This window comes from Scyliorhinus canicula, chromosome 2 (assembly GCF_902713615.1).
Source record: "Scyliorhinus canicula chromosome 2, sScyCan1.1, whole genome shotgun sequence".
Lineage (NCBI taxonomy): Eukaryota > Metazoa > Chordata > Chondrichthyes > Carcharhiniformes > Scyliorhinidae > Scyliorhinus > Scyliorhinus canicula.
Genome location: NC_052147.1, coordinates 131,171,477 through 131,184,070, shown reverse-complemented (window position 1 = coordinate 131,184,070; position 12,594 = coordinate 131,171,477). Strand labels below are relative to the sequence as shown.

The following is a 12,594-nucleotide window of genomic DNA, read 5'->3' as shown; positions in this document are numbered from 1 at the left end:
TGCTGTTGATATTCACAGTAACTCCATAGCAGTGTTAATGTTATCCTACTTGTGACACTAATAAAGATTATTATTATTATATGGTGTACATGGACTTCTAAAAGGCATTTGATAAAGTGCCACACAATAGACTTGTCAACAAGGTTGAAGCACGAATGGCATTGTGGACACAAATTGGCTATAATGGATAGGAAACAGATGGTTTCTGGTGTTTTTCAAACTGGAGGGAGGCATGTAGTGGTGATCCCAGGGACTAGGGCCACTACTTTTCTTGATCTATATCAATGACTTCGATTTGGATGCACACTGCAGGATTTTAAAATTTTCAGATGATAAATCTTGGGAAGTGTAGTGGGCTTTGAAGAGGATAGTGATAGCCTTAAAGAGTACATAGGCTGGCGGAATGGGCATATATGTGGAAGATTAGCTTTAACGCAGAGAAGTGGGAAGTGATATATTTTGAAAGGAAGATTGAGGAGAGGCAATGTAACCTATAGGATACAATTCTGATGCAGGGACAAAGAGACCTGAGAGACCTGTGCACAAATCATTCACAGTGACAGGGTAGGCTGAGAAAGTGGTTGAGAAAGCATAAGGAGTTCTTGGCATTACAGAGGCAAGAGTATGAAGGCAAGGAAGATATAATGAATCTTTATAAAACACTGGCATGGCTTCAACTGGTGTATTATGGGAAGGTGGCGGCATAGTGGTATTGTCGTTGGACGAGTAATCCAGGGACCCAGGATAATGATTTGAGGACCCGGGTTCGATTCCCACCATGGCAGGTGATGGAATTTAAACTCAATACAATATCTGGAATTAAAAATCAAATGATGGCCATGGAACCATTATCGACTGTTGTAGTAACCCACCTGTTCACTAATGTCCTTGAGGGGAGGAAATCTGTCATCCTTACCTGGTCTGGCCTACATGTGACTCCAGACCCACAGCAATGTGGTTGACTGTTAATTGCCCTCTGAAATGGCCAAGCAACCGCTACAAAAATGCAAAAAAGGAATGAAACTGGACGGACCAGCCGGCATCGACCCAGGCACCGGAAACGACAACAGCAAACCCAGACCTGCCGATCCTGCATCTGGGGTCTTGTGCCAAAGGGGAGAGCTGTCTCACAGACTAGTCAAGCAACTGCCTGACGTAGTCATACTCACAGAATCATACCTTATAGAGAATGTCCCAGACTCCTCCATCACCATTCCTGGGTATGCCCTGTCTCACCGGCAGGACAGACCCAGCAGAGGTGGCAGCGCAGTGGTTTACAGTCGGAAGGGAGTTGCCCTGGACGTCGTCAGCATCGAATCTGGACCTCATAAAGTCTCATGGCTTCAGGTTAAACATGGGCAAGGAAACCTCCTGCTGATTACCACATACTGTCCTCCATCAGCTGATGAAATCTGTACTCCTCCATGTTGAACAGCACTTGGAGGAAGCACTGAGGGTGGCAAGGGCACAGAATATGCTTGGGGGAGGGGGGGACTTCAATGTCCATCACCAAGAGTGGCTCCATAGTACCACCATAGAGCGAGCTGGCCAGGTCCTAAAGGACATAGCTGCTAGACTGGGGCTGCAGCAGGTGATGAGGGAACCAAGAGGGAATAATATACCTTTTTTTTTCTTTTAAAATTTTTTTTAGAGTACTCAATTATTTTTTCCAATTAAGGGGTAATTTAGCATGGCCAATCCACCTATCCTGCACACCTTTTGGGTTGTGGAGGCGAAACCCACGCAAACACGGGGAGAATGTGCAAACTCCACACAGACAGTGACCCAGGGCCGGGATTTGAACCTGGGTCCTCAACGTCGCAGGCAACAATGCTAACCACTGTGCCACCGTGCTGCCCTTGGGAAAAATATACTTAACCTCACCCTCACCAATCTGCCTGCTGCAGATGCATTTGTCCATGACAGTACTGCCGGATGTGACCACCGGACAGTCCTTGTGGAGACAAAAGTCCAGTCTTCACATTGAGGATGTGCTCCATTGTGTTGTGTAGCACTACTGCCATATCAAATGGGATAGACTTCGAACAGATCTGGCAATTCAAGACTGGGCATCCATTAGGCAACGTAAGCCATCAGCAGAATTGTATTCAACCACAATCTGCAACCTCATGGTCTGGCATTCCCCCACTCTACCATTACCACCAAGTCAGGGGATAAACCCTGGTTCAATGAAGCGTGCAGGAGAGTATGTCAGGAGCAACATCAGGCATACCGAAAAATGAGGTGTCAACCTGGTGAAGCCAGGACTACTTGTATGCCAAACAGCATAAGCAGCAAGTAATAGACAGAGCTAAGCAATACCACAACGGACACATCAAATCTAAGGTCTGTAGTCCTGCCACATCCAGCCATGAATGATGGTAGACAATGAAACAACTCACTGGAGGAGGAGACTCCACAATATCCCCATCCTCAATGATGGAGGAGCCCAGCACATATGTGCAAAAGACAAGGCTGAGGCATTCACAATAATCTTCAGCCAGAAGTGCCGAGTGGATGATCCATCTCAGTCTCCTCAGGAGGGCCCCAGCATCACAGATGTTTGTCTTCAGCCAAAACGATGCACTCCACGTGAAATCAAGAAACGGCTGAAGGCACTGGATACTGCAACGACAATGGGCCCTGGCAATATGAAAATTAAACGAAATGAAAATCGCTTATTGTCACAGGTAGGCTTCAAATGAAGTTACTGTGAAAAGCCCCTAGTCGCCACATTCCGGCGCCTGTTCAGGGAGGTTGGTACGGGAATTGAACCCGTGCTGCTGGCCTGCCTTGGTCTTCTTTAAAAGCCAGCTATTTAGCCCTGTGCTAAACCATCCCCTCCCAGCAATAGTACTGAAGACGTGCTCCAGAACTTGCCGCACCCCTAGCCAAGCTGTTCCAGTACAGCTACAACACTGGCATCTACCCGACAATGTGGAAAATTGCCCAGGTGTGTCCTGCACACAAGAGACAGGACAAATCCAACCCAGCCAATTTCCGCCCTATCAGTCTACTCCATCATCAGCAAAATGATGGAAGGAGTCATCAACAGTGCTAACAAGCAGCACATACTCAGCAATAACCTGCTCATGGACGCTCAGTTTGGGTTCTGCCAGGGTCACTCAGCTCCTGACCTCATTACAGCCTTGGTTCAAACATGGGCAAAAGCACTGAATGCCAGAGGTAAGGTGAGAGTGATTGCCCTTGACATCAAGGCAGTATTTGAACGGGTATGGCATCAAGGAGCCCGATCAAAACTGGAGTAATTGGGAATCAGGGGCAAAACTCTACGCTGGTTGGAGTCACACCTGGCACAAAGGAAGATGGTTGTGGTGGTTGTAGGTCAATCATCTCAACTCCAGGACATCACTGCTAGAGTTCCTCAGGGTAGTGTCCTAGGCCTAACCATCTTCAGCTGCTTCATCAATGACCTGCCCTTCATCATAAGGTCAGAAGTGGGGATGTTTGCGGATGACTGCACAATGTTCAGCACCATTCGTGACTCCTCAGATACTGAAGCAATCCATGTCCAAATGCAACAAGATCTGTACAATATCCAGGCTTGGGCTGACAAGTGGCAAGTTGCATTCGCACCACACAAGTGCCAGGCAATGACCATCTCCTACAAGGGAGGATCTAACCACCGCCTCTTGACATTCAATGGCATTACCATCGCTGAATCCCCCACAATCAAAATCCTGGGGGTTACCATTGATCAGAAACTGTACAGTTGCCCCGGGCAGGTCAAAGACTAGGAATCCTATGGCAAATAACTCACCTCCTGAACCCCCAAAGCCTTTCCACCATATACAACGCACAAGTCAGGAGTGTGTAATGGAATACTCTCCATTTACCTGGATGAGTACAGCTCCAACAACACTCAAGAAGTTCAACACCATCCAGGACAAAGCAGCTCACTTGATTGCTCCCCATTCCACAAACATTCAAACCCTCCACCACCGACGACCAGTGGCAGCCGTGTGTACCATCTACAAGATGCACTGCAAGGTTCTTAGACAACACCGTCCAAACCATCGATTATTACCATCAAGAAGGACAAGAGCAGCAGAAACCTGGGAACCCCACCACCTAGAGGTTTCCCTCCAAGTCACGCACCATCCTGACTCGGAAATATATCACAGTTCTTTCATTGTCACTGGGCAACATCCTGGAACTCCCTCCCTAACAGCACAGTGAGTGTACCTTCACCTTAAGGACTGCAGCGATTTAAGAAGGCAACTCACCACAACCTTCTGAAGGGCACCTAGGGATGGGCAATAAATGCTGGCCGAACCAGCGACGCCCACATCCAGTAAATGAACTAAAACAAAAAGAATTCTGGACAACGCACTTTATCCAATTTATTGCATTGTCCAATGTGTCGGTGATGGATTGTCCATTGTGTCGGTGATGGATTGTCCATTGTGTCGGTGATGGATTGTCCATTGTGTCGGTGATGGATTGTCCATTGTGTCGGTGATGGATTGTCCATTGTGTCGGTGATGGATTGTCCATTGTGTCGGTGATGGATTGTCCATTGTGTCGGTGATGGATTGTCCATTGTGTCGGTGATGGATTGTCCATTGTGTTGGTGAAGGATTGTCCAATGCGTCAGTGAAGGATTGTCCAATGTGTCGGTGATGGATTCCCTACTGTGCCGGTGATGGATTCCCCACTGTGTCGGTGATGGATTCCCCACTGCGTCGGTGATGGACTCCCCACTATTTCGGTGATGGATTCCCAACTGTGTCGGCAATGGATTCCCCACTGTGTCGGTGATGGACTCCCCACTTTGTAGGTGATGGATTCCCCACGGTGTCGGTGATGGATTCCCCACGGTGTCGGTGATGCATTCCGCACAGTGTCAGTGATGCATTCCGCACGGTTTCGGTGATGGATTCCCCACGGTGTCGGTGATGGATTCCCCACGGTGTCGGTGATGGATTCCCCACGGTGTCGGTGATGGATTCCCCACGGTGTCGGTGATGCATTCCGCACAGTGTCAGTGATGCATTCCGCACGGTGTCGGTGATGGATTCCCCACGGTGTCGGTGATGCATTCCGCACAGTGTCAGTGATGCATTCCGCACGGTGTCGGTGATGGATTCCCCACGGTGTCGGTGATGGATTCCCCACGGTGTCGGTGATGGATTCCCCACGGTGTCGGTGATGGATTCCCCACAGTGTCGGTGATGGATTCCCCACGGTGTCGGTGATGCATTCCGCACAGTGTCAGTGATGCATTCCGCACGGTGTCGGTGATGGATTCCCCACGGTGTCGGTGATGCATTCCGCACAGTGTCAGTGATGCATTCCGCACGGTGTCGGTGATGGATTCCCCACTGCGTCGGTGATGGATTCCCCACTATTTTGGTGATGGATTCCCCATGGTGTCGGTGATGCATTCCGCACGGTGTTGGTGATGGATTCCCCGCGGTGTCGGTGATGGATTCCCCGCGGTGTCGGTGATGGATTCCCCACGTTGTCGGTGATGGATTCTCCACGTTGTCGGTGATGGATTCTCCACGGTGTCGGTGATGGATTCTCCACGGTGTCGGTGATGCATTCCGCACGGTGTCGGTGATGGATTCCCCACAGTGTCGGTGATGGATTCCCAACTGTGTCGGTGATGGATTCTCCACGTTGTCGGTGATGGATTCTCCACGGTGTCGGTTATGCATTCCGCACACTGTCGGTGATGAATTCCCCACTGTGTCGGTGATGGATTCTCCACGGTGTCGGTGATGGATTCCCCACAGTGTCGGTGATGGATTCCCCACGATGTTGGTGATGCATTCCGCACAGTGTCAGTGATGGATTTCCCAGGATGTCGGTGATGGATTCCCCATGATGTCAGTGATGGATTCCATATGGTGTCGGTGATGGATTCCCCATGGTGTCGGTGATGGATTCCCCATGGTGTCGGTGATGGATTCCGCACAGTGTCGGTGATGGATTCCCCACAGTGTCAGTGATGCATTCCACACAGTGTCGGTGATGGATTAACCACGGTGTCGGTGATGGATTCCCCAGGATGTCGGTGATGGATTCCCCATGGTGTCGGTGATGGATTCCCCACGGTGTCGGTGATGGATTCCCCGCGGTGTCGGTGATGCATTCCGCACGGTGTCGGTGATGGATTCCCCACGGTGTCGGTGATGGATTCCCCATGATGTCGGTGATGGATTCCCCATGATGTCGGTGATGGATTCCCCATGATGTCGGTGATGGATTCCCCATGGTGTCGGTGATGGATTCCCCACGGTGTCGGCGATGGATTCCCCACGGTGTCGGTGATGGATTCCCCACGGTGTCGGCGATGGATTCCCCACGGTGTCGGTGATGGATTCCCCACGGTGTCGGTGATGGATTCCCCACGATGTTGGTGATGCATTCCGCACAGTGTCAGTGATGGATTTCCCAGGATGTCGGTGATGGATTCCCCATGATGTCAGTGATGGATTCCATATGGTGTCGGTGATGGATTCCCCATGGTGTCGGTGATGGATTCCCCACAGTGTCAGTGATGCATTCCACACAGTGTCGGTGATGGATTCCCCACGGTGTCGGTGATGGATTCCCCAGGATGTTGGTGATGGATTCCCCATGGTGTCGGTGATGGATTCCCCACGGTGTCGGTGATGGATTCCCCGCGGTGTCGGTGATGCATTCCGCACGGTGTCGGTGATGGATTCCCCACGGTGTCGGTGATGGATTCCCCATGATGTCGGTGATGGATTCCCCATGGTGTCGGTGATGGATTCCCCATGATGTCGGTGATGGATTCCCCACGGTGTCGGTGATGGATTCCCCACGGTGTCAGTGATGGATTCCCCACGGTGTCGGCGATGGATTCCCCACGGTGTCGGCGATGGATTCCCCACGGTGTCGGTGATGGATTCCCCACGATGTTGGTGATGCATTCCGCACAGTGTCAGTGATGGATTTCCCAGGATGTCGGTGATGGATTCCCCATGATGTCAGTGATGGATTCCATATGGTGTCGGTGATGGATTCCCCATGGTGTCGGTGATGGATTCCCCACAGTGTCAGTGATGCATTCCACACAGTGTCGGTGATGGATTCCCCACGGTGTCGGTGATGGATTCCCCAGGATGTCGGTGATGGATTCCCCACGGTGTCGGTGATGGATTCCCCACGGTCTCGGTGATGGATTCCCCACGGTGTCGGTGATGCATTCCGCACGGTGTCGGTGATGCATTCCCCATGGTGTCGGTGATGGAGTCCCCACGATGTCGGTGATGCATTCCGCACGGTGTCGGTGATGGATTCCCCACGGTGTCGGTGATGGATTCCCCACGGTGTCGGTGATGGATTCTCCATGATGTCGGTGATGGATTCCCCATGGTGTCGGTGATGGATTCCCCACGATGTCGGTGATGGATTCCCCACGGTGTCGGTGATGCATTCCGCACGGTGTCGGTGATGGATTCCCCATGATGTCGGTGATGGATTCCCCATGGTGTCGGTGATGGATTCCCCACGATGTCGGTGATGGATTCCCCACGGTGTCGGTGATGGATTCCCCACGGTGTCGGCGATAGATTCCCCACGGTGTCGGTGATGCATTCCGCACGGTGTCGGCGATGGATTCCCCACGGTGTCGGTGATGGATTCCCCACAGTGTCGGTGATGGATTCCCCACGGTGTCGGTGATGGATTCTCCACGGTGTCGGTGATGCATTCCCCACAGTGTCAGTGATGCATTCCGCACAGTGTCGTGATGGATTCCCCACGGTGTCGGTGATGCATTCCGCACGGTATCGGTGATGCATTCTGCACGGTGTCGGTGATGGATTCCCCGCGGTGTCGGTGATGGATTCCCCGCGGTGTCGGTGATGGATTCCCCGCGGTGTCGGTGATGGATTCCCCACGGTGTCGGTGATGCATTCCGCACAGTGTCGGTGATGGATTCCCCACAGTGTCGGTGATGCATTCCGCACGGTGTCGGTGATGCATTCCGCACGGTGTCGGTGATGGATTCCCCATGGTGTCGGTGATGCATTCCGCACGGTGTCGGTGATGGATTCCCCGCGGTGTCGGTGATGGATTCCCCGCGGTGTCGGTGATGGATTCCCCGCGGTGTCGGTGATGGATTCCCCGCGGTGTCGGTGATGCATTCCGCACGGTGTCGGTGATGGATTCCCCGCGGTGTCGGTGATGCATTCCGCACGGTGTCGGTGATGGATTCCCCACGGTGTCGGTGATGGATTCCCCACGGTGTCGGTGATGGATTCCCCATGATGTCGGTGATGGATTCCCCACGGTGTCGGTGATGGATTCCCCATGATGTCGGTGATGGATTCCCCATGGTGTCGGTGATGGATTCCCCATGATGTCGGTGATGGATTCCCCATGGTGTCGGTGATGGATTCCCCATGGTGTCGGTGATGGATTCCCCACGATGTTGGTGATGCATTCCGCACAGTGTCAGTGATGGATTTCCCAGGATGTCGGTGATGGATTCCCCATGATGTCAGTGATGGATTCCATATGGTGTCGGTGATGGATTCCCCATGGTGTCGGTGATGGATTCCCCACAGTGTCGGTGATGGATTCCCCACGGTGTCGGTGATGGATTCCCCGCGGTGTCGGTGATGCATTCCTCACGGTGTCGGTGATGGATTCCCCACGGTGTCGGTGATGGATTCCCCATGATGTCGGTGATGGATTCCCCATGGTGTCGGTGATGGATTCCCCATGGTGTCGGTGATGGATTCTCCACGGTGTCGGTGATGCATTCCGCACAGTGTCGGTGATGGATTCCCCACAGTGTCAGTGATGCATTCCGCACAGTGTCGTGATGGATTCCCCACGGTGTCGGTGATGCATTCCGCACGGTATCGGTGATGCATTCTGCACGGTGTCGGTGATGGATTCCCCGCGGTGTCGGTGATGGATTCCCCGCGGTGTCGGTGATGGATTCCCCGCGGTGTCGGTGATGGATTCCCCGCGGTGTCGGTGATGCATTCCGCACAGTGTCGGTGATGGATTCCCCACAGTGTCGGTGATGCATTCCGCACGGTGTCGGTGATGCATTCCGCACGGTGTCGGTGATGGATTCCCCGCGGTGTCGGTGATGGATTCCCCGCGGTGTCGGTGATGGATTCCCCGCGGTGTCGGTGATGGATTCCCCGCGGTGTCGGTGATGCATTCCGCACGGTGTCGGTGATGGATTCCCCATGATGTCGGTGATGGATTCCCCATGGTGTCGGTGATGGATTCCCCATGATGTCGGTGATGGATTCCCCACGGTGTCGGTGATGGATTCCCCACGATGTTGGTGATGCATTCCGCACAGTGTCAGTGATGGATTTCCCAGGATGTCGGTGATGGATTCCCCATGATGTCAGTGATGGATTCCATATGGTGTCGGTGATGGATTCCCCATGGTGTCGGTGATGGATTCCCCACAGTGTCAGTGATGCATTCCACACAGTGTCGGTGATGGATTCCCCACGGTGTCGGTGATGGATTCCCCACGGTGTCGGTGATGCATTCCGCACGGTGTCGGTGATGCATACCCCACGGTGTCGGTGATGGATTCCCCACGATGTCGGTGATGCATTCCGCACAGTGTCGGTGATGGATTCCCCACGGTGTCGGTGATGGATTCCCCACGGTGTCGGTGATGGATTCCCCATGGTGTCGGTGATGGATTCCCCACGATGTCGGTGATGGATTCCCCATGGTGTCGGTGATGGATTCCCCACGATGTCGGTGATGGATTCCCCACGGTGTCGGTGATGGATTCCCCACGGTGTCGGTGATGGATTCCCCACGGTGTCGGCGATGGATTCCCCACGGTGTCGGCGATGGATTCCCCACGGTGTCGGTGATGCATTCCGCACGGTGTCGGCGATGGATTCCCCACGGTGTCGGTGATGGATTCCCCACAGTGTCGGTGATGGATTCCCCACGGTGTCGGTGATGGATTCTCCACGGTGTCGGTGATGCATTCCGCACAGTGTCGGTGATGGATTCCCCACAGTGTCAGTGATGCATTCCGCACGGTGTCGGTGATGCATTCCGCACGGTATCGGTGATGCATTCTGCACGGTGTCGGTGATGGATTCCCCGTGGTGTCGGTGATGGATTCCCCGCGGTGTCGGTGAAGGATTCCCCGCGGTGTCGGTGATGGATTCCCCACGGTGTCGGTGATGGATTCCCCACAGTGTCGGTGATGCATTCCGCACGGTGTCGGTGATGCATTCCGCACGGTGTCGGTGATGGATTCCCCGCGGTGTCGGTGATGGATTCCCCGCGGTGTCGGTGATGGATTCCCCGCGGTGTCGGTGATGCATTCCGCACGGTGTCGGTGATGGATTCCCCATGATGTCGGTGATGGATTCCCCATGGTGTCGGTGATGGATTCCCCATGATGTCGGTGATGGATTCCCCATGGTGTCGGTGATGGATTCCCCACGATGTTGGTGATGCATTCCGCACAGTGTCAGTGATGGATTTCCCAGGATGTCGGTGATGGATTCCCCATGATGTCAGTGATGGATTCCATATGGTGTCGGTGATGGATTCCCCATGGTGTCGGTGATGGATTCCCCACAGTGTCAGTGATGCATTCCACACAGTGTCGGTGATGGATTCCCCACGGTGTCGGTGATGGATTCCCCACAGTGTCAGTGATGCATTCCACACAGTGTCGGTGATGGATTCCCCACGGTGTCGGTGATGGATTCCCCAGGATGTCGGTGATGGATTCCCCATGGTGTCGGTGATGGATTCCCCGCGGTGTCGGTGATGGATTCCCCGCGGTGTCGGTGATGCATTCCGCACGGTGTCGGTGATGGATTCCCCATGATGTCGGTGATGGATTCCCCATGGTGTCGGTGATGGATTCCCCATGATGTCGGTGATGGATTCCCCATGGTGTCGGTGATGGATTCCCCACGATGTTGGTGATGCATTCCGCACAGTGTCAGTGATGGATTTCCCAGGATGTCGGTGATGGATTCCCCATGATGTCAGTGATGGATTCCATATGGTGTCGGTGATGGATTCCCCATGGTGTCGGTGATGGATTCCCCACGGTGTCGGTGATGGATTCCCCACAGTGTCAGTGATGCATTCCACACAGTGTCGGTGATGGATTCCCCACGGTGTCGGTGATGGATTCCCCAGGATGTCGGTGATGGATTCCCCATGGTGTCGGTGATGGATTCCCCACGGTGTCGGTGATGGATTCCCCGCGGTGTCGGTGATGCATTCCTCACGGTGTCGGTGATGGATTCCCCACGGTGTCGGTGATGGATTCCCCATGATGTCGGTGATGGATTCCCCATGGTGTCGGTGATGGATTCCCCATGGTGTCGGTGATGGATTCTCCACGGTGTCGGTGATGCATTCCCCACGGTGTCGGTGATGGATTCCCCACAGTGTCAGTGATGCATTCCGCACAGTGTCGTGATGGATTCCCCACGGTGTCGGTGATGCATTCCCCATGATGTCAGTGATGGATTCCATATGGTGTCGGTGATGGATTCCCCACGGTGTCGGCGATGGATTCCCCACGGTGTCGGTGATGGATTCCCCATGATGTCAGTGATGGATTCCATATGGTGTCGGTGATGGATTCCCCATGGTGTCGGTGATGGATTCCCCACAGTGTCAGTGATGCATTCCACACAGTGTCGGTGATGGATTCCCCACGGTGTCGGTGATGGATTCCCCAGGATGTCGGTGATGGATTCCCCACGGTGTCGGTGATGGATTCCCCACGGTGTCGGTGATGGATTCCCCACGGTGTCGGTGATGCATTCCGCACGGTGTCGGTGATGCATTCCCCACAGTGTCGGTGATGGATTCCCCATGATGTCGGTGATGCATTCCGCACGGTGTCGGTGATGGATTCCCCACGGTGTCGGTGATGGATTCCCCACGGTGTCGGTGATGGATTCCCCATGATGTCGGTGATGGATTCCCCATGGTGTCGGTGATGGATTCTCCACGGTGTCGGTGATGGATTCCCCACGGTGTCGGTGATGGATTCCCCACGGTGTCGGTGATGGATTCCCCACGGGGTCGGTGATGGATTCCCCACGTTGTCGGTGATGGATTCTCCACAGTGTCGGTGATGGATTCCCCACAGTGTCGGTGATGGATTCCCCACGGTGTCGGTGATGGATTCCCCACGTTGTCGGTGATGGATTCTCCACGGTGTCGGTGATGCATTCCGCACGGTGTCGGTGTGATGCATTCCGCACGGTGTCGGTGATGGATTCCCCATGATGTCGGTGATGGATTCCCCACGATGTCGTTGATGGATTCCCCATGATGTCGGTGATGGATTCCCCATGTGTTCAGTGATGGATTCCCCACGGTGTCGGTGATGGATTCCCCATGATGTCGGTGATGGATTCCCCGCGGTGTCGGTGATGGATTCCCCGCGGTGTCGGTGATGGATTCCCCGCGGTGTCGGTGATGCATTCTGCACGGTGTCGGTGATGGATTCCCCACGGTGTCGGTGATGCATTCCGCACGGTGTCGGTGATGGATTCCCCGCGGTGTCGGTGATGGATTCCCCGCGGTGTCGGTGATGCATTCCGCACGGTG

General features: G+C 53.7%; 1 protein-coding gene across 2 annotated transcripts in view; it reads right to left on the bottom strand.

Moving 5' to 3' along the window:
* LOC119958362 (mitogen-activated protein kinase kinase kinase 13-like) overlaps positions 1-12,594 on the bottom strand; it is a 181,259-nt gene that overhangs the window by 38,813 nt on the left and 129,852 nt on the right. The window lies entirely within an intron of this gene.